The 12,549-nt window shown below is 41.9% G+C and overlaps 1 long non-coding RNA gene and 1 other non-coding gene across 2 annotated transcripts; one reads left to right on the plus strand and one right to left on the minus strand.

The window, feature by feature from the left end:
- Nucleotides 1-1,020: 1,020 nt before the first annotated feature.
- Nucleotides 1,021-1,093, plus strand: Trnav-cac (transfer RNA valine (anticodon CAC)). Its single transcript has one exon. It is a non-coding gene; the product is annotated as a tRNA-Val (tRNA).
- Nucleotides 1,094-10,967: 9,874 nt separating this feature from the next.
- Nucleotides 10,968-12,086, minus strand: LOC124305234 (uncharacterized). Its single transcript, XR_006908351.1, has 2 exons — nucleotides 11,284-12,086; nucleotides 10,968-11,209 (listed from the first exon to the last, which is right to left on the minus strand). It is a non-coding gene; the product is annotated as an uncharacterized LOC124305234 (long non-coding RNA).
- Nucleotides 12,087-12,549: the final 463 nt, after the last annotated feature.

Consider the following 12,549-nt stretch of genomic DNA (forward strand, 5'->3'; position numbering starts at 1 on the left):
GATTTATTCTCGTGGAGGAAATTAGGCTGCGGACGAGGCGACGGCGGATTATGAAAAAAAAATTCAAACTACATTGCCTTTTGCGAAAGAAAGTAAACATGCTGGTTGAAAAAAAATTATTTTTCGTTTTTCCATGAATAAAAATTTCAACTATACCCTTCCGCGCGATATTCGTTTGCGGCGATTCGTTGCCCTTTTTATTGAATAGGAAAGTTTCGATGACAGTTTTCAAAATTTCTGGGTACAAAAGTTAACTGAATAGTACCGAATATCCAACGTTGTTTGAATGGAAAAATTGAAGGGCTTGAATGACGGTTTTGTCTCCCTGGAATCTGTTTAATTTTTACATAGTAACTACGACTGTATAAATGGGTAAAAAATCTACAAGGTTCTATATTTTTTTACTCGACACATCGTTAGGAGATAAAAATGAATCGGAAAATGCGAAAAATCGTATAATGTTGTTCCAATGAGAATATTCATTCGTACAAGTTTTGCGGCAGAGCTTGAAATTGAGACAGTAGTTTGAAATTTCGGTTTCAGAAAACAGTCAAATACATTTGCACCTAGCATTTGGAATTAGAGTTGAAACATAAGACAAGAAAAAAATAAATAAAAATTATAACCTAATTATTTTAAAACACTATCTTTTATGAATTACTGTATAAGCAGCGGAAATTTTTTCATCCTTTCGAGTTGACCATCTTTGGTTTCGGATCTATTAATTGAGTTTAATTAAATTTCAGAAAGAAATACAAGATAAACTCCAACCCTCTGGCAACGAGTTCGCGCCTTATTCGAGATGAGCGTTCTGCGCATGCGCTGCAGTCTACCGGCTATCGGCCGCCTTCGCGCAAAATAGATTCAAAACTGTACGGTGTGTACTCCGTTGTTACGTTGTTATATCATTATTTGTATTGGTCAGACAATGACGCGAATGGCAATACGATAGCTATAACGACGATCTGACACGGTATGAAAGAAGATAAATACGTTATTTTGTCATCCTGTTATATCGCTGTTTTCGTAGTGTAGTGGTTATCACGTGTGCTTCACACGCACAAGGTCCCCGGTTCGATCCCGGGCGGAAACAACGTACTTTTTTTTCTGTAATTTTTTTCTGTCAGGGTTCCGTTATTTGATCTGCCCGTATACAAGATTTCTTAGTCCTGCTCGGTTCGATCTAATACCACTTTCTCGAATCTTAATCGCCCGAGCTACTTCAATAATAGCCGGATTTTAGATTGTTCGTTTCTACGTAACTATAGTACATTATCAAACGGTACAATCGACGATAAACCAACCGGCATTTCAGGAGGTCAGAATTATCTTCAATCATCGCGTCATTGGTTTAAAAGAAGTATGATTCGTCAGGAATATTGTAATAATTTGTCCGACGATGAGCCTGTGATTTTTACTAATCTATAATGAAGCCAAGTGTGAATTTCAATCTATTTTTCGAAGATGTTGAAAACTTTCGGGGCGAATAGGAAAAGTTGAAAAATACTTATATCTGTAGCAAAACTTACGTATGCCTTCCTTAAGAAGATTGGTTGGAAAGCGAATATTTATTGTTAATTTCATTACGAGATTCATTTCATTACTTTATCCACTAGCTGAGAAAACTTCTTTGAAAATAAAGAATAAAAAAAAAAAAAAAATAATAATAGTCAGATTATAAACAAAAGCTACGATATCTGTACTTCGTTTCAACTCGCTTCAAAAACGTTTGAAAAAATCGATTAGACTCGTTCCATTTCACTCTATGATGGCTTATTTTGTTCAAAAGATTGTTTTCTAAAGATTTGCATCAACGCACATTTGATTCTTTTACGTTTGCATCGTTAGATATCTGATATTACAACATTGGTCCGATATTGATTGTGATTAACAAATGTAAACAATTAAATTGACCGGTGAATGAAAAATGGAAATCTGTTTCAGTGAATTTGTAGAAAATAATCTTCCGTTTATAAGGAACCTTTGTTAAGTGAAATCGGATAATACTGAAGTGAAAAGTATCGATTTCTGGGTTAAGGGCCTGCAAGGCAAGTTGCGTGTCGCAGGCACGGCGAGGCGGAAACTTGTTTCAACATCCGTTTCGCGGCTTTTCCATCGTCGCATAGACAAATATACTACACCCCGTGATCGTTGACGATAGGCGACCACGTGCCCATCCGTAACTCTCTTTGACGATGAATAGTGATATAACCCGGTCTCAAGTTCCAGCTCACACAAGCTCACGCAACGTGTATATAACAGCCAACCGCCGTAAAACCGCAGCCTGCAACTTTCTTTTGCATGGTTAAATGGATGTCGTCTCGTAATATACCTGCCTGTACCTCAAGATTCTCGTTGCGCATCTTTTTTACCGTATGAAATCCTGAAATTAGCGGTACCAACTTACGTCGGGATAGTTATAATACCGAGTGTGAAGAAGAATGTACGTAACGATGACCGTAGCAAACGAGTTCAGATGAGAATTGCAAAAACTGAAAATAGCGTGAACGATCTGGCGTAATAAACGTAATTAGCTTAGCTTTAGGGATACGCTGCTCGTTTCTTCGGCTGAACTTCTTTTTACCGTATAGTTTAAGTGTAATTGCATTATAATAGCAAGGAGCTTGATCTAGGTGTTTAAAACGGTGAATGCTCAGCACCTGCGCCTTGATTGCTTGCAGACTCGATATTTACGGCGAGGTGTGTGAAACGTGTATTCACTTTCGGTTCGTTACGCAAACTACGCGAGAAATGAAGTCAAGAATTAATTGACGGTTTATGCGATCATATCTGCGGCAAGACTGCCCGGCATATTTCCATTTTATCAAATCGCACACGGCATTCGGAGTGAACGATCAGGTATAATGCATTAAACTCGACGGAGGCACGCGCGCGTTTTTCGATTTGTTAAAAATTCAATTTCACCTTTCTTCGCTTCATTCTTATTCTCTTGATCCCCGGAATTTCTACTACTGTGCTTACGCCGCTCCGCCGTCGCGTCCAATATACCTACGTCACGTAGGAAAGCAGACTTTTTAATTTTACTTGCCCGTCGCGTCTATGACTGTATAAGTAGAGTAGTAGTTGAACTTCATTTAAGAACGGATGCTTCAATTTCACAATGCGCTGTTGGGCATGAATTATTTTCACGGTGATTTATCGCACCCGAATTCACATCCGCGTTGCAGTACGCAAAGGAACTGTTTCAAGCTCTGAAATAATTCAAACGTTATACCGTCATGTTTCCTTCGAATGCGAAGCCTGCAGTTTAAGCATCCGAAATTTCAACTAAAAATATCAAGCCTACCTAGATAAATGTTCGTATTGTTGCACCTAGGGATCGATTCTGTAATTTCACTTTTCACATTTCCCACCGTTCAAGCATTCTGATTGATTTGCAAGGTTTAGACAACCGAACAGAATGCTTGGATGGTGAGAAATGTGGCAAGTGAAATTACGGAATCGATACCCTGATTCGAAAAATTTGCTGTAGTTTACTGTGAAACTTCCCACCCAAATTTGTATTGCTAAATTTCAAATCGTCGAGCTGTTGCCCTTCTTGTAACATTGGGTGGCAAATTTGACGGAAAACTTCCGTTACAACGACATGACCCAGTTGCAGAGTTTTTTAACACGAGTTTTCTTTAAACGTATAGAAATTTTACGGGTCTACGATCAACGTATCGTTCGTTTCTCCTGTCACTTGCAACGTTAGTCATCGGTACATGAAATTTGGTTAGAAAAGAAATTCGTTCCACTTTTGATTTCAAAAAAATAGTGAGCCACTAAGAACCCATAAATAAACATTACTGTATAAAATGCACACATACCTGTACCTTTCGGCTAACTTGTTTTCGGTCCGAAACAAAATACGAATTCAATTCTATACGAATTATGTGACAATGACTGGCGAAGCAGTCGACGTGAGAGATTGAAAGTCATTGTCGCATAATTCGTATAGAATCGAAGTCACATTTTGTTTCGTAACCGAAAAGAAGTTAGCCGGAAAATTAAGGCATTTGTGCATTCCGCCGTACAACTAAGAATCGTGTCGCAGCCTCGCAAACCGATCGAAATGCGTTTACCCTTGAATCGGGCAGAAAGCCGCCGATCGAGGGGTGGCGAGAGGGATTCGTGAATAGAAAGCGCGCAAGTGCATCACCGACTAGGTTATGTTAGCCTGGCGTGCGCCGCGGCGGTGTTTCCCCGTTTGGTCTTGTTTCGGAGTAAACAACTCGACTCGTTGGTTCGTCGGCCTGCAGCATATCCGACGTGATCACCCAGAGGCTGCAGAGGCGGAATCGCCGTCGAAATCCGTCTCGATCGAGCCTCGCGATTCCGGGGATTCGGGCTTTCACCTTCACCCAGGTTTATAGCTACATGGAAGGTGTAACGCTCGGCCTAAAGCGGCACGTGAAAGTGAAAGATGTCCATCTTGCACTCCTTTGTCGACGCCACAGATCCAGATCTCCCGGCTTGAATTATGCCGGTGCAGCAGTGAGGCGAATGCAATTGCAAGCTATCCAGGAGGATCGAGGGAACGCATAGTAAATCCTTTCCGACCGAGTAATAGTCCCTTATTTTGAATGTTATTTGCAGAGCCGTTGATAGTGATCGCAATAAGTGCCATTTTACCAGGTCACCCAAGACTACAACAATTTTTCTGCTGTATCCGCAACGCGTTTACGGCCGCAAGTTGACCAATCAATTACGTATATATGGAGACGAACATGTTTACCGGCCGTTGACCAGGATTTGGTGATTCCACGAACGTTTTCTGAAACCAATAACTGGTGAAAGTACCACTGCATGATTTTTCTTTGGACTGCTAAGCGTGCTCGCTGCGGCCGCTCGCTCTCGTTATGCAATGCCGGATAATCAGTCTCTCTCCGGTGCAAAGCTCGCCTTGGGAGAAAAAAGAAAATCCAATCCGAGAAGCGGTTACGTCGAAGAGAAGTATCCGGTTAATTTCGTTTCACCCGGTTCGGTGAAGAGTTGTACAACGCCATAGCAAAACTTACCCGGATGACGTCGTTTGACTTCGTTTAACGTCATCAAACCCGTCGCTCCGCGTTCTCTATCTATCTCTCTCCCTTTCTCTCTCAATGGCCAATGTAAACACAGTACTCACGTGCATGTGCTTTTGGAAGCAACCGTTCATCAGGCTTACACTTACTTCTCTCTTTTTCTCCGTCTCTGATCATACATCATTTCTTATCCATACTGTAATTATTTACACTTGTAATCAAATTCCTTAGAGAGTGCATGGTGCAGAAAATTACTGTCGCATTCAGACTCTGGTGTGTACGGCATACGTAAAGTGACATTTGACTGCATTTACTATTCCACTGGAAAGTGAACCGGTCCTCAAACTTTGCATTTGAAGCGCACGTTGTAAACACCATGCGTTTTAACCAGCAACCTATGATAAAATTAACCTAGAAAGACGAGGGATTTTGCTGGTTACCCTACGGCTCGGTACTTCGAATTTGACGGCTAGAAAAATAAAGAAACCAATATTGTTGGTTGCCAGAGGCTTACGCCTCAAGTAGAAAAGCTACCGGTCATATAACTATTCAGAGGGAATTCGGGATCATCACTGCAGGGGGCTCATTTATATACGAGTCAATACTCAGTAGCAAAGCGTAGTACGGGGTTTTCCTTTTTACGAAAAATGTTTTGCGACGTAACAAGGAATTTCGTTCTCTGCGCCATCAGACGTGGTTTTTTAAAGTTTTTATCCATGTTTTAATTTCCTCCCTAAGAAGCATAAGAGGTCTAATAAGGGGATTAAAGAGAAATATAAGACAGGATATTAAAGACTGTAAGAAGTTCGGCCACACTACGTCAATAGCGGGTATTAAAAATAGAAATAGCGAGAAAAATATTATTCAGTATGGAACAATACTCCAAAGTTAAATAACGACGGGCAATATACGCGTAGCGATGTAGGTAAGATCCCGCAGGCGATATGTCTACGAAACTAAAGTATTGATTGTGACAGAAATTTCATATTAAAGCATAGCTGTAATCCGATAGAAAAGAAAGAAAGTATTCTGAAAATCAGAAATAAGATGTGAGAATTTACAACCTAAATAATTCACCAATCGATACGAAGAAACAATAAAGAAATTTTTTCAGCTGAACGCAGTTGAAACATATGTCCATCTAGAGTCGAAGTGGTGTTCTTTCCCCTTATAGCTAGTTATATTTCGTGTCGACCTGATACGGAAGTGCTGCGATGCGGTATCCAACTGCCACGATGCGATCATCTCCAAGACAGTTTTCGTAGTGCGATGTTACGTCAAGCAGTGTCCCGGACTGCTACTTTTATCTCTTAATTGTAACCTCATACTTCTTATCTTGCCTGTCTATCTTTCACGTCTCCTCGGACTCGTACATAATTGAAATGTACGTACCTACTCAGCTATTTGCGACCCCCTCCTTCGCTAAGACCTTTTTTGAACGACTCCACTTTGATACACCACTAACTCTTTAACCAACTCTTTCCCCAGACACATCTCCAGATCTTGTATTCAATTTCGTTTACAATATAATATTCAATTCGACATTCTTAGATAAACCACATTTCAAAGAACATTTCGTTTCTTTGGAGTATTGGCTTCAAACGTGGCTGCGTTACTTTTATCGCTTCATAGGGTAGAGCCAGGGAGCGTGTACTTTCGCCCTTTTGATGTTGTGTGAAATACCACATGACGACAGCGTATAGAAATCTCGTCCATTGTTCTACTGTAAGCAATAAAAGAATTGCTGATGCTTCCTGATGAAAACTGTGGCCATTGTCGTTGTCGTTACTTTTCCTTAAATTTCACTGAACTTTCATAGGTAAAGCTGTGTTCGCGTAGATACGTCACATAATTGACCATGCACGCGAGGGAAATACATAGAGCGCTTAACGCTTTTATGACCTGACTCCGAACAGGTATGTACAACGTACTTATAATTTTGAGGCTCGGAGTATCAGTGCATTACACACATTACACACCTGCGAAGTATGCTACACGGCACGCTTACTTATTAACGTGTAAACGTTACGTATGTATACGCATACGAATGTAGTTTATACATCCTGTACGATTCGCGTACCTACTCAAAGACCATCGACGTTGTTGCACATACTCGGCAAGTACGACGACGAAGTTGCATTACGCAAGCTTACGACTGGCCTACGAGACTGGTTTCACGGACTCGTTATACATTTATGTTTATGTTATACCTAGAATCAAACGTCTCACTTGAAGGTAAGTAGCGATCATAAACGACTTTCGTTTTTTTTTTCATATAATTTTTTTCTAGATATCCTTACCCACTTGGCCTCACGCACTTCTCACGTATGGAGTACCTTGCAGACTCTGTACCTACATGCAAATATACGCAAAATGCAAAACGCAAGTAATCAAAAGCGAGGATGAAGAAAAGAAATTCAATATACGGAGCTTATAATTTATATTGCCGAAAATATTGAACGCGAGATAATCGATGATCGGAGACAGCATGTTCTTCGCAGAAGATTGACCTGGATCGGTAGTGCGGTTCTAACGCGTGTTAGAGAGGTTGGAGAACCGCGTGTCGCGCTGAAAATGAGGTCTAAGATATTATAGATAGCCATGCAAACACGCGTAGATACATACTTGATATTCATTCAGCAGCCTAAATATTAGTTACCGATCATTTCGTATTATGCAAATCGTTCATGACCTTCGATTGCCCATGAATATCACCTCCCAGACGTACTTATGCGGAGTGGAGAGGTATACGGCACGGCATACATGTCGAGATATATGCTTATGCGTATTACGATACTTTCGAAGATGCCATTAGCGTTCCGTGCTAGTATTGTTTGCAGATATTAGTCATTAACGATTTACGGCACTTCAACGAGAGATTTTAATAACCTCTCTTCGTCCATCTCTGCTTGATGCGCGTCTCGCTCGTCTTCCATTTTTTTTTCTTCCCTAAGCTACGGTTCGTTTGTTTTAACGGACTCTTCTTCGAAAATAGAACTCGAGCCACGTGATGCGCTCGATGCCGAATAATTTATTCCCCACAAGTATTTCAATGCAGCATGGTTGATCCTTAACCTGCAGAAAATCTAGGATTTCGAACTAATCATCGTTACTCAAGTCGTCTGTATCGTAGCGTAACAATTCTCCGTAAACAAGAGTAGATTTGCAAGAAAAAAAAAGTTCAGCTCATTATTTTATTTTTCTGAAGTTTATACTGCAACATTTTTTTTCAATCTGACCTTTCGAGTTGTGTGCACTACTTTGACGGAATCATCTGTCAAAAACTCGATCACTATTACTGTTCTTTTAAATGGTCTCATGCATATAACAACCAAGTTTGTATTGTTTCACTGTGTTTATCACTGTCGGCGAATTTCACCGCGTGTCATTCCATCTAATTATGCTAAATTACCTGTTCTGGCGCAGATAGGACACGCCTATGGATATAAGTATACACACACACTTCGACGCCTGGTTAATTTTCTTCGTTTATTGTCATAATTTAAGGGGCATGTGTATATAAATATGTATACAAGTATACGAACACGTATGTATACCATATGCTTATACGCGGACCCGAATAGCAAGGAGTAACGGTGAACGAACACGCTGTTTCCTTCCTGAATCGTACTTTCCATCAGCGAAAATATATGTGCATACCCGTGTATATTTTCCGTAAATCTGATAAAACTAAGGTATGCGTAAAGTATATACATATATAAGTTATATATTATTTACCACAGTTATGCGGATCATGCAGTGGCCCACTTCTACGTATATTGATAAATTGATCGTTTAAAATTACACTTCAGACAAACAGAGAAGTATGTCAATTTTCCATCGATACTGTACGAAACTTGACCCATATGGACGAGAAAACGAGATGAAGTCTAAAAAAGAATCGGAAAAAATTTACCAACATATCGTCTCAGTCACTAGCATGGCTTTCGATTTTTGCAGTTCCTTTTTGCGAGCCTTTGTTTTTTTTATTTAACCGGGAATTATCGATATAATATATCATCTTGTAGAGCGAAACGGATTTTAAAATAACGGATTCATCGGTTGTCAAAATATCGTTTACAGATTTCGATGGTACAGAATTGTAACAAAATTGCACTTTTCAACCGTTTCCAAGTTGTTTCACTTGTCGAAACGTATAGGCTACACGTTTCTTCGAAAATTCGTCTTCTCCCGTTGGAACCTACAATCCTCGCTGTAATCACGTTCGAATTTTGAACCTGAGGAACTCGTCTCTCACTTACCGAGCGGAAAATTACCCAAACTAGATGGTAGCACATGTAGGGTTCAGATGCCCTCCGCTCAATACAGAGAGTCGTCAGAGAGCGATCACGGGTGACGCTACCGACCGAGACTTACCGATCGGTACGACGCTAGCGAGGTAGCAGCTGCAGATGCAGCAGGTTCCTAAATCACCTGAGCTTGATACGAAATTCCTCGACGGGTTACTCACTCGTACCCAACACCAGACTATAATGCAAGCAGCATTGCGGTGAGCTGTGGCCTTGGCACGAATGGGATGAAAGTAATCTCCCGTATTTCATGCGCCATTTTCACGACGAGTAGACGGTACGGGGATACAATCTCCTTGAAACATTCCCCTCGTGGTTCCCGAACGATCATTGCAACGGAATCTCACAAGTACGTCGTAAACCGCAACGTCTATCAACGGAGCCCAATGCTCGCATCTCCGTCAAGGGAACCATGAAAAACGATGGAAATTGGTGTACCTAGAATCTAGATTCTTGCAAGCCTTATCTGTCGGCTTGTGCCCTGCTTGCAACCCTGCGGTTAGTCTACCTCGAATTAGAAACGAGAAGGGGGCGCCGCTTGTACACAACGACGGATGCGGAACAGAGGGGCTTATGTAACGTCGGGCATCAGTCGCATCAGTGAAGCCGTCGCGACAGCGGAATGGAGGGGGGGAGCCTGCAACTGTGGGACGCCTCAACTCGTCGCGCCGCCGACGGTCGATAGTGCAGTCAACTACTGTGCATGCATTGTAAATGCAAAGAGATAGTGCGCGGGACTGGGGCTGGGACTAGAGCTAAGGCCTTGAACCGCTGCCCGCCGTTGCCATTTGCCGTGAAGCTGCACTTGTCCGCTTCGCTGAATTTCCACTCTTACTGTGCATGCAGCGCGCATCCTTGTCGAGGTTCGGCGTGACGCCTCGGCCGCAGACTATCCTACGAGTTCCGTTTCCGATAAGCGGCTGCAGCGACGGCGAATAATGAGGCAAAGAAGGGCCGGGGGGGTAGGGGAGGAGTTCGGCCTCGTTTTTAAACGCCGCGTCGAACGCGTTCGAGAACCGTTGACCGTCAATCGTCAACTTTGATGTAGGTACACCGTGTGGGCCGATGCAGCTTGTGTGCAACAACTCGTGGCCTCGAGCGTCTCGTATATATGCGACTGTATTATTTATACACTCGTAACAACGACGACGAAGATGACAATTTCACGAAGACGCGTGATGCAGAGCCGTCTCAACTCCTCCCGTAAAAGGGAACGAAATTCTCGCCGACATGATACGCACACGGTATAAACTTACAGGGGCGTAACTAGGCTGCGTAAAAAATGAAATCGTAATATTTCGTTAGGATTCGTAATCGTGATGTTTCGCTCTTTTGGTTTTCGTACTGGATTTTCAGATGCATTATTTAGAAAAATATGTTTCATTATTTAACGAGCAGGGCCAATTTGGGTCCTTGCCCCGGGACCCCTAAATTCCTAGTTACGCCCCTAGTACCTTATAATGCAGCGGTCGGTGTTTTACTCGGTTAAGAACCAGACTTGGCACCGACTTGTATTGTACGTATAAAGTTTATATACGTACCCGATTATTCACGCTTAGGTCCGCTATATGCCGTTATAACCTACATCCGGGGCGCTTCAAGGAAATGACCTATTGTCTCATACTGTGCATTGTTTTACATGATTTATTTACGAAAAAACCAACTTCTCGAACTAACAAATTTACTTACAAGGAGAAAATAAACATGTGCTAATTTTACAGTTCCACAAGGCACTTGTCGGGGAATGGAGACATTGTTTCGATGCTATCTTATCCTCCTCGAGTCGAATCCATGTCCAAAATACACAAAAATCCTCTCGGCTATCTTCTTCAAATGGCAATATCCAGTCTTTGGGGTCACGAGGATTGGCATCTGCAACATCGTTAAGTCACGCAACTACTTGGCATTATATTTACTAATTTGCAGGTGCGCTATTTGTAACACACCGCGGAGTCATAACGGCTTGTTAGACAATTCAGTGACTGCAACAGGAAACGAAGTCAAATGCAACCAATTTACTTCTTACGCAGCCAGCTGCTCGTAACTTGGTCTCAATGGTTCTGGTGATGATTAAAGGGTGCACAGTCATTTTAGTGTTTAGACAGTTGAGATATAATAAGCACTTTCATAGTGGCCTATGCTGCAAAAACTCTCGAAATATTCTGGTGCTTCGGTCTTTCACTACGGCTACTTGTCTAATTCCATCACGATTCCAGTATTCCAGAATTCTCATGAAAGCCTGCAGTAATAATTCGAGTCCGAAAACGTTGAGCAACTCATTATATTCCAGTCAATCCAGTAAAGTTGAAACGGAGTACCGAGTTCATTCATCCGTTCGTCTGAACTCAACAACTTGTCACGTTTACGCGTCTGGCCACGAATGCCCCAGGAATAGTTGTGCGGTGTGTGAGTTTTCAATTTCTTATTGTGCGTGCGTAGCGTTTTGAAAAGCGAGCTCTACATAATAAATGGCCACAAAGAGCCAAGCTAAATAAATATGACTGACTGGCTGAGTCAGTAAAGATGAACCGCTACTATACTGGAAACATGCTCTTTGGATACTACAGATGCTCGACACTCCACGAGGCGTAGACGCATTGATCGGTGTATACAAACATCGGCGGTCTCTTCTTCAAACATTCATTCTCATTTCCAATACTTTGCGGTAACGGCTCACTGACAGTGAATTCACCACCCTAGACAATAATTATCGCGCTTCTCAGTTCGCGCGTAGCCAAGAAGTCCGCAATTTGAACGAATGACTACTGGCAAGAAAGTAGAAGACATACACTTTGCTCTTATCTTTTATCATCATCGGTCGATGGGATAAATTTCTTGTGTTCCAAAATCCACACTTATCCGACGAGGCACAATATGTCATTCATCGTGAAAGAAATTAATGGCAATCTTTTCCCGCCCACGTGCCTGCTGTTATCGGTCCTGAGAGATTGGAACCTAGATGAAAGATAAACGCGACAGATCGAAGCCTGTCTCGCATCGTAATGACAATCATCGACCAAAGAAACCCTTCGGTCCTTCACCCGCGTTAATAGACGGATGTGATTGATGTGCCTTGGTACAGGTAGACGTTTTCTTCCGTTTAACGACATCGTGTACATGGATGTTGATTCGCCTCGGAGAGGATTGATCGCGCATCGGGTTACTGGTATAAACATAAATGAGAGATGTGGTACGGGTGGTGAAACGGGGAA

Source organism: Neodiprion virginianus, chromosome 5, assembly GCF_021901495.1.
Source record: "Neodiprion virginianus isolate iyNeoVirg1 chromosome 5, iyNeoVirg1.1, whole genome shotgun sequence".
Classification (NCBI taxonomy): Eukaryota; Metazoa; Arthropoda; class Insecta; order Hymenoptera; family Diprionidae; genus Neodiprion; species Neodiprion virginianus.